Source organism: Heptranchias perlo, chromosome 8, assembly GCF_035084215.1.
Source record: "Heptranchias perlo isolate sHepPer1 chromosome 8, sHepPer1.hap1, whole genome shotgun sequence".
Taxonomy (NCBI): Eukaryota; Metazoa; Chordata; class Chondrichthyes; order Hexanchiformes; family Hexanchidae; genus Heptranchias; species Heptranchias perlo.
Genome location: NC_090332.1, coordinates 75,869,522 through 75,893,048, shown reverse-complemented (window position 1 = coordinate 75,893,048; position 23,527 = coordinate 75,869,522). Strand labels below are relative to the sequence as shown.

At 44.2% G+C, this 23,527-nt stretch overlaps 1 protein-coding gene across 1 annotated transcript in view; it reads left to right on the top strand.

Moving 5' to 3' along the window:
• The first annotated feature begins 12,457 nt into the window (after positions 1–12,457).
• The window catches only part of zbtb2b (zinc finger and BTB domain containing 2b), a 34,171-nt gene continuing 23,101 nt past the window's right edge, over positions 12,458–23,527 (top strand). The window contains exon 1 of the mRNA XM_067989361.1: positions 12,458–12,633. The gene's annotated coding sequence lies outside the window, so the exon portion shown is untranslated. The remainder of the gene's footprint in view (positions 12,634–23,527) is intronic.

Sequence of the window (23,527 nt, the reverse complement as noted above, 5' to 3'; positions counted from 1 at the left end):
CAGCCTTGCCTCAGTGGTAGTGCTCTCGCCTCTGATTACGTCTTGGGATGTTTTTCCTACGTTAAAGGCACTTTATAAATGCAAGTTGTTCTGGTTGTTGTCACATGCTCCACAGTGGACAGCAAGGGGAATCAATGAATGGAAAGTACTTTTGACTCCATGGTAACGTCCCCCTTTAATGTAAGCACAGAACTGTTCAACCATTCCACGTCACAGTCTTTCTGGTGAGCACCCACACTGGTTGTGTGTCAGTGGCAAAGTTGATATGAATCCAGCACAATGATTTCTTGTTCCTAGTAGGCTTCTGATTTCACTTGGGTTTCCTGGGAGGGCTCATTTTCTTCATGGCTGTATCTTTTTTTTTGGGAGAACATGTATCCACAGAGCTTAAATGTGGTTTTACTATATTCATACCTTTCTTTGTTCAATGTAGGAGGTCTCATGGAGCACTGTTTTCAATGTGGTTCTCCAGTGTAGTGCAATACACCAATTACATTGCTGAAATCTTGGACACCTCTCACTAGGGTTGCCAACTCTGGCTGGATGTAATTTTGGAACTTTCATCCCATGACCTCCTCCCTCCTATTGGTCGCCCAACACGTCCATTCTCACAGCGCGACGCCTTCCCATGCCAATTGGAAAGCGAACAGACTCTTCCTTACCCGATTGGATGATTTTTAACTGTCAGTCATACAGCCTTTTCTTTCCCAACTCCAACATTTTTATAACCAATAAACAAAAGTGTTGAAAGAAAATGCTTTTTTTAATGCCCCTATGATTTTTCCCCTGGGTTGCTCCCAGTAGTGTCCTGGAGATTAATCTTCAATTCCTGGAGACTCCAAGACATTCCTGGAGAGTTGGCAACACCACTTCTCAGGCCCTGAAAATGCTTGCTGGATAGCATTTTGGCAATTTAAGAGAGCAGAAAAAAATGATCAAGTGCTTTGATTCAGGAACAAGTTCTAGTAGACGATATCCAACATTGAGATCACGTTTTGAAAATATTGAGCTCCTGCTATAAGTGAGCAGTGTCATTCTCTCAATACAAGTGTGTTTGGAAGCCACATATTGGCACGCAGCTTATTTGCCTAGATTCTTAGTATAGGAGATACTACAATCATTAATATCTAAATCGGTTTGCCCACAGTCTTCAATAATGTCCCGACTGCGAAGTTGCTGTTCCAGCTCCTTTCAGGCATGAAATGGAATGCTTCTCTGCACTAGCACCACTCGTTATATCCTTGGGTCAGTATGGAGTTCAACCCGGAAAACTCTAAGCTTGCTCATGGCTGGGAAGGGGTCAGCATATTCAGCAATCAACCAGTCCATCACAGTGGTATGTTGTACCGGTGTGCAGTGAGGAAGTTAATTCTGTAAAGAAATCCCAGTTCTGCATTATATCATGTAACACACAATGTATTAGTATATAATACACACAATGTGTTATTATAGAATACAGGAGCGTTATACCGTGTAACAACAACAACTTGCATTTATATAGCGTCTTTCATGTAGTAAAACATCCCAAGGCACTTCACAGGAGCGTTATCAGACAACGTTTGATACCAAACCATATAAAGAGATATTCGGACAGGTGACCAAAAGCTTGGTCAAAGAAGTAGGTTTTAAGGAGCGACTAAAAGGAGGAGCGATAGAGAGGCGGAGAGGTTTTAGGAGGGAATTCTAGAGCTTAGTAGGCACGGCCGCCAATGGTGGAGCGAAGGAAATTGAGGATGCGCAAGAGGCCAGAATTGGAGGAGCGCAGAGATCTCGGAGGGTTGTAGGTCTGGAGGAGGTTACAGCGATAGGGAAGGGCGAGGCCATGGAGAGATTTGAACACAAGGATGAGAATTTTAAAATCGAGGCGTTGCCAATGTAGGTCAGCAAGCACAGGGGTGATGGATGAGCGGGACTTGCTGTGAGTTAGGATATGGGCAGCAGAGTTTTCGATGAGCTCAAGTTTACGGAGGGTGGTTGATGGGAGGCCGGCCAGGAGAGCATTGGAATAGTCGAATCTGGCGGGAACAAAGGCATGGATGGGGGTTTCAGCAGCAGATGGGCTGAGGCAGGGGTGGAGATGGGCGATGTTACGGAGGTGGAAGTATGATCTAATACAGGAGCATTATACTGTGTAACACACAATGTATTATTATATAATACAGGAGCGTTATACAGTGTAACACACAGTGTGGAGCATTATACCGTGTAACACACAGTGTATTATATAATCCAGGAGAGTTATACCGTGTAACACACTATTATTATATAATACAGGAGCGTTATACCGCATAACACAAGATGTATTATTACATTTCACATGAGTTATACCATGTAACACATGATGTGCTATTACATACTATGAGTTATACCATGTAACACATGATGTGTTACATATTACGAGTTATACAGTGTAACACGCGATGTATTATTACATATTACATGAGTTATACCATGTAACACACGATATATTATTACATATTACATGAGAGTTATACTTCAGCAGTTGAGCTATGGAAACCCCGGAAACATATTCAACATCTGGGCCAGTCAGGAAAAGAATTGCTTTGCCTCATGATCTGCACGATGCTAGCGTTGACAGGACCTCCCAATATAGGAGGAGCACCGTCTATCCACGTAAAGGCAGAGAGCAGCCTTAGCCCCAGCTATTGTCCACCCGTGTGATCCAACGGTCAGTCCAGCTTGGCACAGACAGTTACAGTTATCACTTACCAACTAAAGGTGCCTTAGAATTCTGTCTCCATGCAGCTACACGCCAGGAGAGCAGACTGAGAACTGCACCAGGCCTATTTTGATTAGACAAATAAGAGTGGCATTGTGTTGCCCCAGTGCCACCATACCGAATTACAGCTCTACCCCTTATCTGAGGAGGCAGCAGCAGGGGAGATGAGGAGAATTTTTTTTTGCAGCGAGTTGTTACAATCTGGAATGCACTGCTTGGAAGGGTGGTGGAAACAGATTCAATAGTAACATTCAAAAGGGAATTGGATATATACTTGAAAAGGAAAAATTTGCAGGGCTATGGAGAAAAAGCGGGGGAGTGGGACTAATTGGGTAGTTCTTTCAAAGAGCCCACGTAGGCACGATGGCCTCCTTCTGTGCTGTAAGATTCTATGATGATATAATGATCTGAACATGAGGTCCAATCAAACTAAGAGGAGCTTACTTTGAAGCTAAATCACAATATAATCATCCATGTCAATTAAACAACATATGTCCTGCTGTGCCCATCGGTCATGAAGAGAACTGCACCAGGTAATTAGCAACGAGCCCAAGGCAATCATCATTGCAATTTTTCAGATCTAAGGGTAGGGGTGCAAAATTACTCCTTCAGGGAACCCTATTTTAGTTGGGCCAGTGGGGATGGCACTGGTTTATGCCAGATGTTACCAATAATTCTTCAAGCACTCTCCTTTTGGGAGGGTGCCGTTACTAAAATACAATTGACCCCTCCCTTTATAAGAAATAATTTCCAGGCTATACCCACATCTGCCGGGTGTCGGATCTTTGCTCCAATAAATCTCTTGAGGAGCACACTGGCCGTGAAAGTCTACGAGTAGGCACTGCTTGCTTATACCAGATGGCCACCCGAGGCCCTTGAACAGGAGCAAGCGGACAGAGAGACAATACTTGATGATCCTACGCACCCTGGACCTGTGTAGAGAAGCGTTCACCGGGGCCAGGAGTGGGCCTACTGGGAGTTCCTCCCACCAGCTCGCCCTGCGCATACCTGACCAAAGATAAGCATTGTAGGGGAGAAATGCAACCAGAAATCAAGGAGTAGCACCTTCAAATAGTGGGAAAAAGGGGCTGCAACCTCAGGCACTTGCCCCTTGCCTCTCCTATCACTGTGCTGAACCCAACCTGTAAATCCTTGTAAGGCAAATGACCTGCAAGAGGTCATCATGCATATAATTTGAAGAGAGCTGATTGAAGGGGCTGGAAGGGCAAACAGTAAAAACTACAGTGCCAGTACAGGAGGTTGGTAAATCACACAGTGCCAGTACGGGAGGTTGGTAAATCACACAGTGCCAGTACGGGAGGTTGGTAAATCACACAGTGCCAGTACGGGAGGTTGGTAAATCACACAGTGCCAGTTCAGGAGGTTGGTAAACCACACAGTGCCAGTTCAGGAGGTTGGTAAACCACACAGTGCCAGTACGGGAGGTTGGTAAATCACACAGTGCCAGTACGGGAGGTTGGTAAATCACACAGTGCCAGTACGGGAGGTTGGTTAATCACACAGTGCCAGTACAGGAGGTTGGTAAATCACACAGTGCCAGTTCAGGAGGTTGGTAAATCACACAGTGCCAGTACGGGAGGTTGGTAAATCACACAGTGCCAGTACAGGAGGTTGGTAAATCACACAGTGCCAGTACGGGAGGTTGGTAAATCACACAGTGCCAGTACAGGAGGTTGGTAAATCACACAGTGCCAGTACGGGAGGTTGGTAAATCACACAGTGCCAGTTCAGGAGGTTGGTAAATCACACAGTGCCAGTACGGGAGGTTGGTAAATCACACAGTGCCAGTACAGGAGGTTGGTAAATCACACAGTGCCAGTACGGGAGGTTGGTAAATCACACAGTGCCAGTACGGGAGGTTGGTAAATCACACAGTGCCAGTACGGGAGGTTGGTAAATCACACACTGCCAGTACAGGAGGTTGGTAAATCACACACTGCCAGTACAGGAGATTGGTAAATCACACACTGCCAGTACAGGAGGATGGTAAATCACACACTGCCAGTACAGAAGGATGGTAAATCACTCACTGCCAGTACAGGAGGATGGTAAATCACACACTGCCAGTACAGGAGGATGGTAAATCACTCACTGCCAGTACAGGAGGATGGTAAATCACTCACTGCCAGTACAGGAGGATGGTAAATCACTCACTGCCAGTACAGGAGGTTGGTAAATCACTCACTGCCAGTACAGAAGGTTGGTAAATCACTCACTGCCAGTACAGGAGGATGGTAAATCACACAGTGCCAGCACGGGAGGTTGGTAAATCACACACTGCCAGTACAGGAGGTTGGTAAATCACTCACTGCCAGTACAGGAGGTTGGTAAATCACTCACTGCCAGTACAGGAGGTTGGTAAATCACACACTGCCAGTACAGGAGATTGGTAAATCACACACTGCCAGTACAGGAGATTGGTAAATCACACACTGCCAGTACAGGAGATTGGTAAATCACACACTGCCAGTACAGGAGATTGGTAAATCACACACTGCCAGTACAGGAGATTGGTAAATCACACACTGCCAGTACAGGAGATTGGTAAATCACACACTGCCAGTACAGGAGGATGGTAAATCACACACTGCCAGTACAGGAGGATGGTAAATCACTCACTGCCAGTACAGGAGGTTGGTAAATCACACACTGCCAGTACAGGAGGTTGGTAAATCATACACTGCCAGTACAGGAGGATGGTAAATCACACACTGCCAGTACAGGAGGTTGGTAAATCACTCACTGCCAGTACAGGAGGATGGTAAATCACACAGTGCCAGTACAGGAGGTTGGTAAATCACTCACTGCCAGTACAGGAGGATGGTTAATCACACACTGCCAGTACGGGAGGTTGGTAAATCACTCACTGCCAGTACAGGAGGATGGTAAATCACACAGTGCCAGTACAGGAGGTTGGTAAATCACTCACTGCCAGTACAGGAGGTTGGTTAATCACACAGTGCCAGTACAGGAGGATGGTTAATCACACAGTGCCAGTACAGGAGGATGGTTAATCACACACTGCCAGTACAGGAGGATGGTTAATCACACAGTGCCAGTACAGGAGGATGGTTAATCACACACTGCCAGTACAGGAGGATGGTTAATCACACAGTGCCAGTACAGGAAGATGGTTAATCACACACTGCCAGTACAGGAGGATGGTTAATCACACACTGCCAGTACAAGAAGATGGTTAATCACACAGTGCCAGTACAAGAAGTTGGTTAATCACACAGTGCCAGTACAGCAGATTGACGAATCACACAATGCCAGTACAGGAGGTTGGCAAATCACACTTTGTGCATGTGTCTGAGCCAGGGTGACCAACATACCTGACTTGCATGAGGCCTCATGCCATCCTGCCCTCCTGCCCTCCTGCCTTGGGGTCGCAGACTCACGCTAGTATGGATTGCGCTAGTAATCCCTGGGATTTATCTTGCTTTCTTTCACTGGAGAGAATGTTCTGGAGACAGGTTTATCCCAGCATTCCTAGTGGTAGTGAAAAGCCTCTATTAAAACTGCAGGATGTCAGTTTTAATAGAAGGCTTTCACTTGCAGTCATGAATGTTGGGATAGCACTCTCTCACCAGTGGAAACACTTGCATATTCTATAGCCATAGGGGCTGTGAAGGAAAATAAAACAGAGAAATATGGAGACAGATAAGAGGAAAGACAAAGGGAAAGACAGGGAAAAGAGAGCAACAAAGCGAAGATATTGTGCTTCCTGTCTGTTACCACCTTTGTGAAGGATGCAACTTATGTACTTTTGCTTACGTTATACTGCCAATCAGCACCTCTGGTATACAGTTTGTGACTGAAAATTTTACTCCTAGCACTTGCCACTTTAACAGCTCCGCCAGTTCCCCCAACCAAAAGTTGCGAGTAGGCAGTATGACTGCTCACTCACTGCTGAACATATTGTGCCACTACTGCAGTGCTGCAAGCAATATAATGGCATTAGAAAAGCTGTAGGTCTGCCCTACTATACCTCACTGCCCAGACCTTTGAATATTTGTGGAGGTCAAAGAAAGCGATGTTTCAGTTCAGGACTGGAAAAATGTGTGTGGTTGAGAATGAACATAAGAACATAAGAAACAGAAGCAGGAGTACGCCATACGGCCCCTCGAGCCTGCTCCGCCATTCAATAAGATCATGGCTGATCTTCTACCTCAACTGCACTTTCCCGCCCTATCCCCACATCCCTTGATTCCCTTAGAATCCAAAAATCTATCGATCTCAGTCTTGAATATGCTTAATGACTGAGCATCCACAACCCTCTAGGGTAGAGAATTCCAAAGATTCACAACCCTCTAATTGAAGACATTTTTCCTCATTTCGGTCCTAAATGGTCGACCCCTTGTTTTGAGACTATGACCCCTAGTTCTAGACTCGCCAGCCAGGGTAAACAGCCTCTCAACATCTACCCTGTCAAGCCCTCTAAGAATTTTATACGTTTCAATGAGATCACCTCTCATTCTTCTAAACTCCAGAGAACATAGGCCCATTCTACTAAATCGCTCCTTATAGGACAATCCACTCATCCCAGGAATCAATCTAGTGATCCTTCTAAGGCAAATAAATATATCCTTCTTGAGGTATGGAGATGGAAACTGTACACAGTACTCCAGATGTAGTCTCACCAGAGCCCTATATAATTGCAGCAAGACCTCCTTACTCTTATACTCCAACCCCTTTGCAATAAACGCTAACATACCATTCGCCTTCCTAATTACTTGCTGTACCTGCATGGTAACTTTCTGTGTATCGTGTACAAGGACATCCAAATGTCCCTGACTACCAACCTTTCTTAGTCTCTCACCTTTTAAAAAATACTTTGATTTTCTATTCTTCCAACCAAAGTGGATAATTTCACATTTCCCTACATTATACTCTGTCTGCCACCTTCTCGCCCACTCATTTAAACTGTCTATATCCCTTTGCAGCCTCTTTGTGTCCTCTTCACAGCTTACTTTCCCACCTAGCTTTGTATTGTCAGCAAACTTGGATACATTACACTCGGTCCCCTCATCTAAGCCATTGATATATATTGTAAACAGCTGAGGCCCAAGCACTGATCCTTGCGGCACCCCACTAGTTACAACATACCAACCCAAAAACGACCCATTTATTCCTACTCCCTGTTTTCGGTCCGTTAACCAATCCTCAATCCATGCTAATATATTACCCCCAATCCCATGAGCCCTAATCTTGTGTAACATCATCTTGTGTGGCACCTTATCGAATGCCTTTTGAAAATCCAAATATACCACATCCACTGGTTCTCCCTTATCACCCTGCTAGTTACACCATCAAAAAACTCTAATAGATTTGTCAAACACGATTTCCCTTTCATAAAACCGTGTTGACTCTGCCTCATCATATTATGATTTTCGAAGTGCCCTGTTACTATGTCCTTAATAACAGATTCTAGCATTTTCCCTACTAATGTTGTCAGGCTAACTTACCTGTAGTTCCCTGTTTTCTCTCTCCCTCCTTTCTTGAATAGCGGGGTTACATTTGCTACCTTCCAATCCACGGGGACCATTCTAGAATCTAGGGAATTCTGGAAGATCAAAACCAATGCATCCACTATCTCTGCAGCCACCTTGTTTAAAAACCTAGGATGTAGGCCATTAGGTCCAGGGGATATGGCAGCTTTTAGTCCCATTAATTTCTCCAGTACTTTTTCTTTACTAATCTTAATTACTTTAAGTTTCTCAATCTCATTAGACCCTTGGTTCTTATTCCTCAAGGGAATGTATATTTGTTGAGATTTTATGAATTATTTCTTTATGCTTATCTACCGTCATATATTTTAATCTAATTTCCCAATCTAACTTAGCCAACTCACCCCTCATACCTAAGTAATAGGCTTTGTTTAAATTTAAGACCGTAGTTTTGGATCTAACTACATCACTCTCAAACTCAATATGAAATTCTACTCACACCCAGAGAATCCTTAACTATAAGATTACTAATTAAGCCTGCCTCATTACACAATACTAGATCAACAATAGCCTGCTTCCTTGTTGGTTCCTCGACATATTGTTCCAGAAAACTGTCTCGAATGCATTCCATGAACTCACCCTCCGAACTACTTTTGCTAATTTGGTTTGCCGAGTCTATATGAAGATACAAAGGCTATGGGCCCCGACAACATCCCAGCTGTAGTGCTGAAGACTTGTGCTCCAGAACTAGCTGCGCCTCTAGCCAAGCTGTTCCAGTACAGCTACAACACTGGCATCTACCCGACAATGTGGAAAATTGCCCAGGTATGTCCTGTCCACAAAAAGCAGGACAAATCCAATCCGGCCAATTACCGCCCCATCAGTCTACTCTCAATCATCAGCAAAGTGATGGAAGGTGTCGTCGACAGTGCTATCAAGCGGCACTTACTCACCAATAACCTGCTCACCGATGCTCAGTTTGGGTTCCGCCAGGACCACTCGGCTCCAGACCTCATTACAGCCTTGGTCCAAACATGGATAAAAGAGCTGAAGAGGTGAGGTGAGAGTGACCGCCCTTGACATCAAGGCAGCATTTGACCGAGTGTGGCACCAAGGAGTTCTAGTAAAATTGAAGTCAATGGGAATCTGGGGGAAAACTCTCCAGTGGCTGGAGTCATACCTAGCACAAAGGAAGATGGTAGTGGTTGTTGGAGGCCAATCATCTCAGCCCCAGGACATTGCTGCAGGAGTTCCTCAGGGCAGTGTCCTAGGCTCAACCATCTTCAGCTGCTTCATCAATGACCTTCCCTCCATCATAAGGTCAGAAATGGGGATGTTCGCTGATGACTGCACAGTGTTCAGTTCCATTCGCAACCTCTCAAATAATGAAGCAGTCCGATCCCGCATGCAGCAAGACCTGGACAACATCCAGGCTTGGGCTCATAAGTGGCAAGTAACATTCGCGCCAGATAAGTGCCAGGCAATGACCATCTCCAACAAGAGAGAGTCTAACCACCTCCCCTTGACATTCAACGGCATTACCATCGCCGAATCCCCCACCATCAATATCCTGGGGGTCACCATTGACCAGAAACTTAACTGGACCAGCCATATAAATACTGTGGCTACGAGAGCAGGTCAGAGCCTGGGTATTCTGCGGCGAGTGACTCACCTCCTGACTCCCCAAAGCCTTTCCACCATCTACAAAGCACAAGTCAGGAGTGTGATGGAATACTCTCCACTTGCCTGGATGAGTGCAGCTCCAACAACACTCAAGAAGCTCGACACCATCCAAGATAAAGCAGCCCGCTTGATTGGCACCCCATCCACCACCCTAAACATTCACTCCCTTCACCACCGGCGCACTGTGGCTGCAGTGTGTACCATCCACAGGATGCACTGCAGCAACTCGCCAAGGCTTCTTCGACAGCACCTCCCAAACCCGCGACCTCTACCACCTAGAAGGACAAGAGCAGCAGGTACATGGGAACAACACCACCTGCACGTTCCCCTCCAAGTCACACACCATCTCGACTTGGAAATATATCGCCGTTCCTTCATCGTCGCTGGGTCAAAATCCTGGAACTCCCTTCCTAACAGCACTGTGGGAGAACCGTCACCACATGGACTGCAGCGGTTCAAGGCGGCTCACCACCACCTTCTCAAGGGCAATTAGGGATGGGCAATAAATGCTGGGCTCGCCAGCGACGCCCACATCCCATGAACGAATTAAAAAAAAGTCCCCCACGATTACTGCATTACCCTTGTTACATGTCCCTCTAATTTATACTCTGACCAACACTATAACTACTGTTGTGGGGGCCTATAAACTACTCCCACCAGCATCTTCTGCCCCTTGTTATTTCTTGACTCCACCCATACTGATTCTACATCCTGATTTTCAGACTAAGATCCTTTCTCACTACAGCCTTTATTATCAGGGCTATCCTCCTCCCTCTTCCCCCCCCCCCTTTCAATTTTGCCTATCTTCTAATCGTCAAGTACCCTGGAATATTTAGTTCCCAACCTTGGTCACCCTGCAACCATGTCTCAGTAATGGCTACTAGATCAAACCCATCTATCTTGTTCTGAATGCTTCATGCATTCAGATATAGCACCTTTAATTTTAACTTTTTACTATTTTTCCCTGGGAAATGCCTTTGTTAAACTTTGTCCCTTTCTGACACACACTGCTTGTTCTCGCTACTCTGCTCTACAGCCTTGACTTTTCTCTTTAGTCTTATAAATTTATCCTTACCTGAACCCCCCCCCCCCCCAATCTCTATTAGCTTAAAGCAGAGTGTGTCTGAAAAGGCATATGGGTGAGCAACCATATGCTATTTTATACTGCAGCCCAATGCACTCATTTATTTTAAAATGGTTAGAATTATACTATTGAATTATCCTAAATAATCACAGAGGGAGATAAGCTACATACTTAACCGCAGCTCCCTGTGCCTGTGCTTTATAAGCTTTCAAACTGCTGGTCAAAGGCATCTTAAAAAGCAGACATTTTGTGCAGTCCCTTAGTGACATCAGCAGTAAGATTAAGAGGGTTACGGTCAGTACACTCAATTCCTGCTACCAGTGAAGAGGAGATTCTCCACAAAATGTCTCCTCCCAGCTGCCCCTAAGCAGCATTTTGAAAGCACAGAAACAAGGGAGGGCTAAAGCATATAGCCCACTGAGTATGAGGATATAGCTCTTATAACAATTACCCTTCCCCTTTATCATAGAAAGGTTATAGCACGGAAGGACGTCTTTCAGCCCATTGAGTCCGCGCCGGTTGTATGGAGGGATGAGACTAAGCGTTGCTAGAGCACACAAAAAAAGAAGCAGCTCTGCTCTTAAAGGCACAGTAAAAAAAAAACGTGATCCTGTAGTGAAGGGCTCGTCTCTTAAAGGCACAGTAAAAAAATGTGATTCTACAATAAAGGGCTCTGGATTAATACGTTTGAAAACCTTACTTTGCTGCAAATAAAAGAAGCAACCTCAAAGGCTCAGGAAATGGAACGGGCAAAATCCTGCAACCCTAACCCCTCCGTGTTATACAGGATGTAGCGCAAGCAGCAATCTAAGCATCTGTAACTGACTGACCCCATTCATCCCCCTGCCTTGCTTAAAATGTAATCGCCTCACTACCATATTTGGACAGCGTGCTACCAAATGACCTTGGATTGTTGCTTTGGACCTTAGGGTGGGCTCCCCCTTTTTAAAAAATTGCATTGCAATTAAAAAAATATGTATACAGAGGCAGAACTCAACAGCAAGTTAACTTTTTCATTGGAGTAAACAATAGTTTAAAAGTTTTGATTAGAAGTTAAAAGGAGCCGCAATAAAAACGGTGTTTATTTAATGTAAGGGGGAGGTTATATTGCAGCAGGAACGTGGTTATGCCGGTGCATGTTTGCATTTATTTGTTCTTTTACCGGGTGAGATGCCCCGGTGCACCGGTTGCAAGTGTGCATTTACTTAAAGAAAAAGAGGAGGGGGGGAACGGAGGGTTGCATTGCAGCAGGAATATGGTTATGCCCCGGTGCTTTGCTTTGCATTTATTTCCTCTGTTACCGGGAGAAATATCCCGATTCACCGGTTACAAAGCAAAGGCGCGGGGTCCTTCTTTGTGCTGCAATTTACTGCAGGCCGCCCGCTCGGCCGGCGCCACCTCGCGCGCCCTGTCCTGTCCCTGTGCCTCGCGCCGCCTCAGCGCCCCGGGAGCTCTCAGCCCACTCCGGTCATGTGACGGCGAACGTAACGGAACGTGCAGCAACCGTTTAGCAGTTTGGTTGGGAGGAAGGCGGCGGAGCGGAGCGCAGCGCAGTTCGGTCCCGCTCGTTCGGTCGGTCGGTGCGCGCAGACGGGGCAAAAGGCCGGATACAAATAAAATAAAAAGCTGCACGGGCCTGGAGGAGGAGGCCGCAGGTCGGTACCGGGGGGGGGGGGGAGAGCGGGTGTGTGAGGAGGGGGGTCGCGGGACCGGAGGGGGGAGCAGGAGCGAGGGGTGAGAGTGCGCCGGGGTCCGAGCTCAGTGGGCTGCACGGTGGAGCGGGCCGCCCAGGCCCAGGGGTGGAGCGCGCGCGCGCTCCGACACCGAACGAGCCGGCCACTCTTCCGCTGTCGGTGTGAGGCGGGCCGGCTGCCGGTCTCTCTTTGTCCCCATGCCCCGATGCTGGAGGTGCGGAAGTGGCGGCCTGCGGGAGACACTCATCCGGTCACACGGGGCGAGAGCGAGAGACTCCCGGCCCCACAGCGCCACCAGCAAACGGGGCGGGATCCCAGCAAACTATTAGAATAATTAGCGCCAGCCGAGCCGAGTGGAGCCGACTCGACCCGAGCCGGGCAAGGGAGTAGGTCACAGTGCCAACTATCCGCCAGACTTCTGTCGCGCACTCTCTCCTGGCTGAAAGTTCGCGGCCAAAATCGGGCCCCGATAGCGCTCCTTCCGTGCGCATTTCTGTGAATGAGTGAAATTAAATCCCTTCTTGAATGGGGGTAGTTTTAAAACACATCTCTTGACTTTTATCAAACTCTTAATTATTTAACGTGACCAGGTTGGTGTCCAATTTTCAATCTGCTGGGAGTTTTTATTTATATATGTACAACTTCTTGCACTTATGTAGCGCCTTTAAGGTAGTAAAACTTCCCAAGGGCTTCAAAGGGGTGATTTTTTTCAAACAAAATTTGACATTGAGCCACATAAGGAGCTATTAGGACAGGTGATCAAAAGCTTGGTCAAAGAGGTAGGTTTTCAGGGGTGTCTTAAAGGAGGAGAGAGAGAGAGATGCAGAGGTTTGGTAAGGGAATTCCAGAGCTTGAGGCCTAGGCAGCTGAAGGCGTCGCCAATAGTGGTGCACCTAAAATTGGGGATGCGCAAGCGGCAAGAATTGAAGGAGAGCGGAGAGCTCGGAGGGTTGTCGGGCTGGAGGAGGTTACAGAGATAGGGAGGGGTGAGGCTATGGAGAGATTTAAAAACAATGAGCATTTTAAAACTGAGGCGTTTCTGGACCAGGAGTCAAAGTAGGTCAGCAAGCACAGGGGTATGGGTGAACGGGACTTAGTGTGATTTAGGACACAAGCAGCAGAGTTTTGGATGAGCTCAAGTTTATGGAGAATGGAAGATGGGAGGCCTGCCAGGAGAGTATTGGAATAGTCAAGTTTGGAGGTAACAAAAGCATGGATGAGGGTTTTAGTAGCAGATGAGCTGAGGCAGTAGCAGAAACGGACGATGTTATGGAGGTGGAAGTAGGCGGTCATGGTGATGGAGCAGACATGTGGCTGGAAGCTCATCTCGGTCAAGTGGGTTGCCAAGATTGCAAATGGTCTGGTTCAGCCTCAGACAGTGGCCAGGGAGAGGGGTGGAGTTGGTGGCTAGGGAATGGAGTTAGTGTTGGGGACCGAAGACACTGGCTTCGGTCTTCTCAATATTTAGTTGGAGGAAATTTTTGCTCATCCAGTATGGATGTCAGTCAAGCAGTGTAACAAATCAAAGAGGAGGGGTTGAGGGGGATGGCGGCGAGGTAGAGCTGGGTGTTGTCAGCGACATGTCGAACCTGACATGTTTTCAGATGATGTGGGCAACAAGTAGATGAGAAATAGGAGGGGGCCAAGGATAGATCCTTGGGGGACTCCGGAGGTAATGGTGCGGGAGCAGGAAGTGAAGCCATTGCAGGTGATTCTGTGGCTACAACTGTTTAGGTAAGAATGGAACCAGGCGAGCGCAGTCCCACCCAGCTGGATGACAGGGGAGGATGGTGTGGTCAACTGTGTGTGTGTGTATAAATATTGTGAGAGCAGAAAAGTTTGAGATGTGACTCTGCTGGTGATTTTATTTGAGAACAATACCTAATGCACTTTGGCAGTTTGCCGACTTCCTTTAACTCTTGCGCTGCGCAGTCTGCAGGAACTTGTTACCGTTAACCTGACAAAACTAAGGCTTTAAACCGCACTTGTGAACTAATACTGGTGTAATGTTACACAGTTAATATAGTACAAACACAGCCTCTAATGTTACACAGTTAATAGAGTATAAATGGCAGTTAACATATTCTTTGGTACTTTGAGATTAATTCCCCCCACCCCCATGTGTGACAAATATAGCAGCTGGAACTACGCTCGTCACCTTCTACCGAGTTCACTCTCAGAACTGGGTGACTTGACATAGTTTTCTTTTTCCAAATCATGGTTACTGGCTGGAAAAGAAAGCCCCTCTTAGCACTGCGGTTTCAGACTGTATTCTGTGAGTGCACAGTGGCTCATGTTTCCTTACTTAACTGTGTCATATTCAGCTGTTTCATTTATTTTTGTTCCTATTGCCACTAAGCTAAATAATCAGTTTTTAATTATCCTGATTAGGAGGTTTCCCAGAAGGCTGTCGCTAATTTCTGGAGAGGAAGTTCATACAACTGAGTTCACTGGTTTTCATGGAAAATCACATAAATTCACAGAATGTCATCCTATAAATATGGTATAGATCCCATGGGATAAAAACAAAATTTGACTTAAATCAGCCACCATGATTAAAAGGAATAGTAGCCCCATTGTATATAATAGGCAAAGCCACTAGTTTTTATTTTTGTAGAAAAGCAGCCCCCAAAATACCAATAAAAGGTCTGGATACCCATGCCATAGAAATGGAGTTTTATTTATTCAATTACTGTGTAAGCCCTGCATGTGACCTAATGGGAAGGTGGTAAAGTGCCTCTGCACTTGAGAAACTGAAATCAAATACTAAAATAAACAGGGTTTATTCCATGTGTGGATTTGTCATTTGATGTTATCACTTTTTCCAGGAGTGGAATAAAGTGGGTATTCCACTAATAACCACAGCTGACTACAGTAAGTGTTCACTCTCTTGTTACACTTCTGAGGTGTATACTTGGGAAAATGACATGTTAAAGCCATTTGTATATGAAGCGTTGAATTATAGCAAGCATTTTACTTAAGGATATTTATTATAGAGTTAACAAACTGGCCCTGCTTTTGTTAATTTTGAAATGACCTGTCCTAAGGCTGTCACACTCCACTGGAACTGAGCCTTAAAATGCCCCTTTACACTGTTGTTAATGTATCTAACCTATACTGCAGAACCCTACCTCTATCCAGGTATCAAGGATCTCGGGCTCTCTTCTCATCTGTGACCCCAATCATAACCTGTCAGCTAACTCGAGGGTCTGACAGATGGTCTCAGCCCCCAGGTCGGATTCAGCACGTGCCCTTTCCACTTTATTCTGCCGTGATTTTAACTGACAGGTTGTAGTATAACTTAAAGACCTAATAAATTCTATATCAAAAGAACACACTTTAATAAGTAGCACCAAAGTCACTATTAGAGCAAGCTAATTTGAAACATAATGAAGCAGTTCTACAGTTTGTACCAAAATGGAATTCTTCAACTTAAATTGACAGGCCTGCTGCCGATTTAAATACAACAGCAGGGGGCAGCTGCTTGTGTGTCATCGTCATGCAGGATGTGCTGCTGATATTGTACTTACTGAGCTGCCTTCAACCAGCCAATTTCACTCTGCAGTGGGGGCAGGAAAAGGCATACAAAATGGCAGATATGTGTGCTGTCGTTTTTTTTGAAAAGTGAAGTTAGTATAAATCTTCATTGAGTTCAGATCCATTTCTGTGACAGGCATTTTACAACGTTTCGTTTTTGTATATTTTTGGTGAAAGGAATGATCTTTTGAAGAGTGAGAGCTTACAGTGAGTGTGGTGTTAGGGTTGGAACTTTCATCTGTGGAACCTAGGTGTGAAATAATGCCAGTCTCTGAGTGAAAGTCTCCCGTCCGCTGGTAAATGGGGTCCTGTGTAAAATAAGTTTAGGCATTATGAGAAGCCTTTTGTTCTGAACTCACTTTCAGTTCCTAATGGATGAGTTCAAAGCAAAAGGCTGCTCAATATCCAGCACAAATTGGTTAGAAGGAAGACTGCTATGGGGAATTGGAAAACATTCTTCTGGTGCAGTCAGGCTGAATCTTCTGAAGTTTAGTTGAGGCAGAGTAGAGAGAGAGTTCTGCTCTGTGTCTTGTGTTTGAACCTGACTGTTCCCCAGTATTGACACTGAGTCATAGAATCATTGAATGGTTACAACACAGAAGGAGGCCATTTGGCCCATCGAGCCCATGCCAACGTTTTGTAAGAGCAATCCAGTTAGTCCCATTCCGCTGCTCTTTTCCTGTAGCCAAGCAAATTTTTTCCTTTCAAGTATTTATCCAGTTCCTTTTTGAAAGCCACGATTGAATCTGCTTCCACCACCCTTTCTGGCAGCGCATTCCAAATCATAACTACTCGCTGCGTAAAACAGTTTTTCCTCATGTCGCCTTTGGTTCTTTTGGTAATCACCTTAAATCTGTGTCCTCTGGCTCTCAACCCTTCTGCCAATGAGAACAGTTTCTCTTTATTTACTTTATCTAAACCCTTCATGATTTTGAACACTTCAATCAAATCTCCTTTTAACCTTCTCTGCTCTAAGAAGAACAATCTCAGCTTCTCCAGTCTAGCCATATAACTGACGTCCCTCATTCCTGGAACCATTCTAGTAAATCTTTTCTGCACCCTCTCTAATTGCTCAAGTTAATGGGCTCAGAAATTCACCCTAAAACTTTTATTAAAGAGCTAAAATGGAAGAAAATCTGAGATTGGACTGGCCCATTGAAAAAGTAACACCTCATGGGATAGGGATTACATTATGGTGTGTTTCTCTGGAGTATTTGTGTGTGTGTGATGGAGGGTCGGAATGTAGTCTCAATCTGAAGATCTCCATTATAGAAACACTACTGGAAAAAGTTAGCGATGGGGCTTTCTTGGTGTGGCTCAGAGTGTAGTTGCACTTTCTACTGCGGTGTCAAACCATAACTGTTAGTTGGGGTCCCTGGCTTGATTGCTGCTCTGTGCTAAGTTGACTAATCTTACCAGAGGTAGCAGGGCACTGCAGTTAGCCTTAACGTCTCTGAGCTAGGGAGCAGAAATACCAGTAGAGTTTCAGTGACCCATGCAGGGAAATGTATGAAGAGGAGTGGTTGTTATATCCTCAATGGTTGAATGGTCTGCTAATATTCACTGTCTAGGCTTGGGTAAGCCACTGGAGGGCTCTAGCACGACTCACTACCTTCAGGAGAAGAGGCAAAGAAAATGAGAGGGGAAGGAGAGTTGGTGATCTCTGAGGTGTCATTAGGTATATTAAGCATATCAGGCCTGACATGGGGTATGGCAACATAGCACATCACCTATTTCCTCTGGTGGGGAATCCAGAACAAGGGGGCACAATCTTAAAATTAGAGCTAGGCCTTTCAGGAGTGAAATCAGGAAGTACTTTTTCACACAAAGGGTAGTAGGAATCTGGAGCTTTCTCCCTGCAAAGGCTGTGGATGTTGGGCCAGTTGAAATTTTCAAGACTGAGATCGATAGATTTTTGTTAGGTAAAGATATCAAGGGATATGGATCAAAGGAGGGTAAATGGAGTTGAGGTACAGATCAGCCATGATCTAATTGAATTGCAGAGCAGGTTCAAGGGGCTGAATGGCCTACTCCTGTTCCTATATTTGAATAGTTGCTATTGTAATTAACAGCAAATTTACCATTTGGTGCCCACATCCAGAAAACTAGCAAGAAACCAGTGACTTAGAAAGTGGGTCTGAAATGGAGCCTTGAGTGACCAATTAAATGGTTTGTATGAGTCTGAGTCTGTCCAATAACATAGGATTCAGGGATATTTTGGGGGGGGAGGGGGGGTGGCAGTGGTGGGAGAGTTTTATCTACTGTATGTAACCATTCTAAATGCGTTTTCAATCAACGGGCTTATGATTTTGTTACACATAGCAAGCAGAGGAAACCTTCCGCTGATGTGACTGGAGTTTGTGCAAAAGTTGAGGGAGGTGTGGATGTTAGGATTACGCTTCTGTTTGTTAGGGGTTAGTTGCTGAAATTGGGATTGCACTTTTTTTTAATCCATTGGTACAAATCCAGGAGTCTGGTTGGGGAGGGAAAAATAACTTGAGGTTTAGTATGTGTTTGCCATGTCACCCACCATTAACAGTGCAGTAAAGTAAAGAGGGCAGTAATGGTACTTCCAGAGGCCCTATGAACATTCCAGAGCTGGGTGATTTCAGAGGCAGCACTGTCCCAGTGTCAAAGTAAGCAGAATCAGGTTCGCTATAGGATGCAGCCTTATATTTTTACGGCTAATGGGCTGAGTATCTCATCCTGCATTTAGTAACCAGCAAAGTGGTTCTACTCCGGTCACTTGGGAAAGGATAGCAGCAAGATAAATAATTCTGAATTGTAAATTAAAATAGCTGTGTGAACACAAGTGAACATGCTCACCTGGTGCTCTGGTTGCTGTAGAAATCACGCTGAGGCAGTGTTGCAGAATCTGTTTAGGAAATGGTTCTGCAACATAAATGTACTTTTTTTTTGGTAGTGTCCCTGACCTTAGAGGGCAACGGCACCAGTTTGTTTAGTGGTTTTCACCAATATCTGTGCTGGCATTGTGGTAAAATAAACTCTTAAATTTTGCATTCTGTGTTTTTTGAACATAATTGTTGTTAGCTATGTAAGTGGTAATACTTTGCTCTTTTTCTACTGGCTAAGATGGGTTAATAGAAAAACGGATAAAGTTTATTTGTATGTATGATTGTATAACTTTTTAAGCATTTACATGGAAGACTCCAAGATAGTATGTGTGTGCATTGTAATTTATACAAATGTTGATTGTAGATAAGGGCTGAAGGACTGTAAACCATGGCCTCTATGGATTTCAGAAGTCTTCAAGAATGTTATAATATAAGTCCTGGTGATGCATCACAAAAATATAATTAGTTATCTTCCTGCCATGCCATAGTGACTTAACCTAATTGTCCTCAATCTTTGGTCATATAATTCTATTCTCAATGTGCCAATGCCCCCAAGTGGTTACTTTGTTCTGTACCACAAAGCCTAAATGAATATCAGTTCATTGTATATGAACTTTCAGCACACTGGTATTTTGGCAGATGCTAGGAAGAGCATGGCCTGACTCTGCAGTGACATTGAGGTGGAACAAAAAATCGATTAAATTAAACTTTTTCAACAAAAATGACACTATACAACTTGAAAATTTGTGACACGTAGCCTGTAAGTGCCAAGGAAATAAAAATCTTTACTAATATTGGATTTAATAGTTCTTTCGTGATTTTGCTGCACATATCATGCATAAACTTCTAATCACCATAATTAGGGATGAAATTAGTGGACACTTAGAAATGCATGGCTTAACTAGAGCCAGTCAGCCTGGATTTGTAATGGGCAGGTCATGCTTGACTAATATCATTGAACTTTTTGATAAAATTACAATGTATAAAGGGAATGTGATGGGTGTTGTAAATATGGATTTTCAGCAAATGTTTGATATGATACAACATATGAGATGATTAAGGTACATAGTATTAAAGGAAATATAGCGGCATGGATAGAGAGATGGCTATGGGATAGAAAGCAAAAAGGTGGCCTGAATGGATGCTTTTTGGATTGGTGGAATGTAGCTAGTGCTGTACCCTAAGGATCTGTTGTGGTTCCTCTTAAATTCTGTTTATGTAAATGACTTGGTCGTAGACACAAGGACACGATACCAAGTTAGGGGGCATGGCAGACTGTGCGGAAGAGTGCAGGAGGACATAGTCAGGTTAGCAGGTTGGGCGGTTAAGTGGCAGATGCTGTTCAGTGTGAGAAATGTGAAGTAGTGTATTTTGGGGGATAATGAAGTCAGATTCTTACCAGAGTGGGGAACAGAGACCTAAATGTATAAATACAAGTCTTCAAATGCGGTTAGAAAAGGCTAATGGAATTTATATAAGCAAAGAAGTGATGTTGAATTTATACTGGAGATTGGTTTGGAATAGTATGAGCAGTTCTGGGTGCCCAATATGGGAAACATTTTAGAGCCATGAAAAGGGTACAGTGAAACTTCACTAGAAATACACCAGGAATGAGAAGTTATCATTCTGAAGAACGGCTTGAAAAATTGGGGCTTTTTCCAGTGGAACAAAAAGGTTAATGGAAGGGAGGGGGGTATAATACAGCTTTTAAAGATTGAGAGGGTAAATACTGTGCACTGATTGACCCCTTCTTAACAATGAGCCATACACTGAAGATTATCACTAGAAAAATGAAGAGGGAAGTTAGATTTTTTTTCCCACACAGAGGGTTATTGGAACACGGAACGCTTTACCACAAGTGACTGTTGAGACTGAGACTATAATATCACTCGAAAGGGAATTGGATAAGTATTTGTACAGGAAAAATGTAAAATAACATTGGGAAAGGACAGGGAAATGGAATAAGAGTAGATGGTAGTAGTTGAAGGGCTAGCTCTGGCTCAGGTGTGAGGGGCTGAATGGCCTCTTGTGCTGTAATGGATGGATTGGGAAGATAGAGACAATATAAAACATGATGTGCCACACTATTGTTAGTACTACAAAACGTGTGAACATAATTGCGCTGCATAATTCTTCCCATTATCTCCACACCAACATGTTGCCATGCTTACCAATGTCACTGCTTCTGTTAGCAAAAACAGAGGATAAGCACTAGTTAGCTGTACTATCTGACAATGAGATATAGTAACAATCATTTGTATTTAGTGCCTTTATTATAAATCAATGTCCCAAGATGTATTATAAATCAATGTCCCAAGATGTTTCACAAATACATTTTCGGAAGAAGAATGAGAGGAAATGCGTACTAAATGGTAAAACTTTAAAAGGAGTAAAGAGAAGCAGAGAGACTTGGGTTCAGATACTCAAATCTTTAAAGTGGTAGGACAAGTTGATAAATCTATACAAATCCTAAGTCAGGCCACAATTAGAATATTGTGTCTAATGTTGGGCACCTTTAGGAAAGATGTCAAGGCCATGGAGGTGGGACAGAAGAAATTCCCTAAGATGATATCAGGGATGAGAGACTAAAGAAACTGGGAAAATAAAAGGAATAAGTACAAATGCTGAAAAACAGAAATAAAAATTGAAAATGCTGGAATACACAGGAGGGCAGTCAGCATCTATAAAGAGAGAAGACAGGTCATGACATTTTAGGTGTGTATCCTAAATCTGTGTATTTCAGCAATTTCTGTTTTTATTCCAACAAAGAAGGTTAAAAGGAGGTTGAATAGAAGTTCTCAAAATAATCACAAGTTTGGATAAAATAAAGTGGGGGGGGGAAACTATTTCCATTGGTTGGCAAGTCAATAATTAGAGGGCATAGGAACTTAGGAGCAGAGGTAGGCCATTCAGCCCCTTGAGCCTGTTCCGCCATTCAATTAGATCTTGGTTGAACTGTACCGTAACTCCGTCTACCTGCCTTGGTTCCATAACCCTTAATACCCTTGCCTAACATAAATCTATCAATCTCAGTTTTGAAATTTTCAATTGACCTAGCCTCAACAGCTTTTTGGGGGAGAGCGTTCCAGATTTCCACTACCCTTGTGTGCGATGTCCAGAACTGAATGCGGTACTCCAGATGGGATCTCACCAGAGCTTTTACAGCTGTAACGTAACTTCCACACCAGCTCCCCTGAGATAAAGGCCAATATTCCATTAGCCATTTAAATTACTTTTTGTACCTGTCCACTAGCTTGTAGTGATTTCTGTTCTTGGACCCCTAAATCTCTCAGCTCATCCACAGTTCCCAGCTTCTCGCCATTTAGAAAATTCTCTGATCTTTCTTTCTTAGGCCCAAAGTGGATGACTTTACACTTTGCCACATTGAAATCCATCTGCCACAGTTTTGCCTACTCACTTAATCTATCGATGTCCCTTTGCAACTTTCTGCTCCCATCTACACTATTTACTGTGCTACCTAACTTAGTGTCATCAGCAAACTTAGATACACTCTATTCCTTCATCCAGGTCATTTATAAATATAGTGAAAATCTGAGGCCCCAGTACAGATCCCTGGGGGACACCATTAATCACATCCTGCCAATTTGAGTACCATTATCCCTGCTCTCTCTCTCCTACCTCCAAGCCAATATATTGCCTCCAGTTCCATGCGCTATCGTTTTTGTTAACACTCTCTTATGGAACCTTGTCGAATGCCTTCTGGAAGTTCATGTAAATAACATCCATAGACAATCCCTTATCTACCACATTTGTTACCTCCTCTAAAAATTCAACTAGGTTCGTTAGACATGACTTGCCCGTTACAAATCCATGCTGACTCTGCTCAGCTCCTAATTGTCCAAATGCTCAGTCACTCTGTCCCTAATAACAGATTCTAGTAACTTCCCCACAGCTGACATTAAGACTAATAGGCCTATAACTTCTTAGTTTATCTCTCCTACCCTTCTTAAATAATGCAATGACATTGGCATTTTTCCAATCCAAGGGGACAACTCCTGAATCAAGAAAGTTTTGGAAGATCATGCCGAATGCATCAACAATTTCCTTACCCACCTCTTTTAAGATACTGGGGTGGAAACCATTGGGACCTGGAGATTTATCTATCTTTAATCTCATTAGTTTCTCCATTACCTTTTTTTTACTTGTATTGAATCTAGTTAGTTCCTCCCCTTGATTTATTTTAGTTTTCCTTGTACTCATTATCCTCATCCTCTACTTTGAAAACCGATACAAAGTAGCTATTTAGTAAGTTTCTCATTTCCTGATTTCCAATTATAATATCACCTGTGTCCGTCATTAAGGGGCTCACATTGCTCTTAGTCACCCTCTTTCTCTTAATCATAGAAAGGTTATAGCAGGAGCTATCAAGTCCACGCTGGCTCTATGCAAGAGCAATCCAGCTAGTCCCACTCCCCCCGCCTTATCCCCATAGCCCTGCAAAT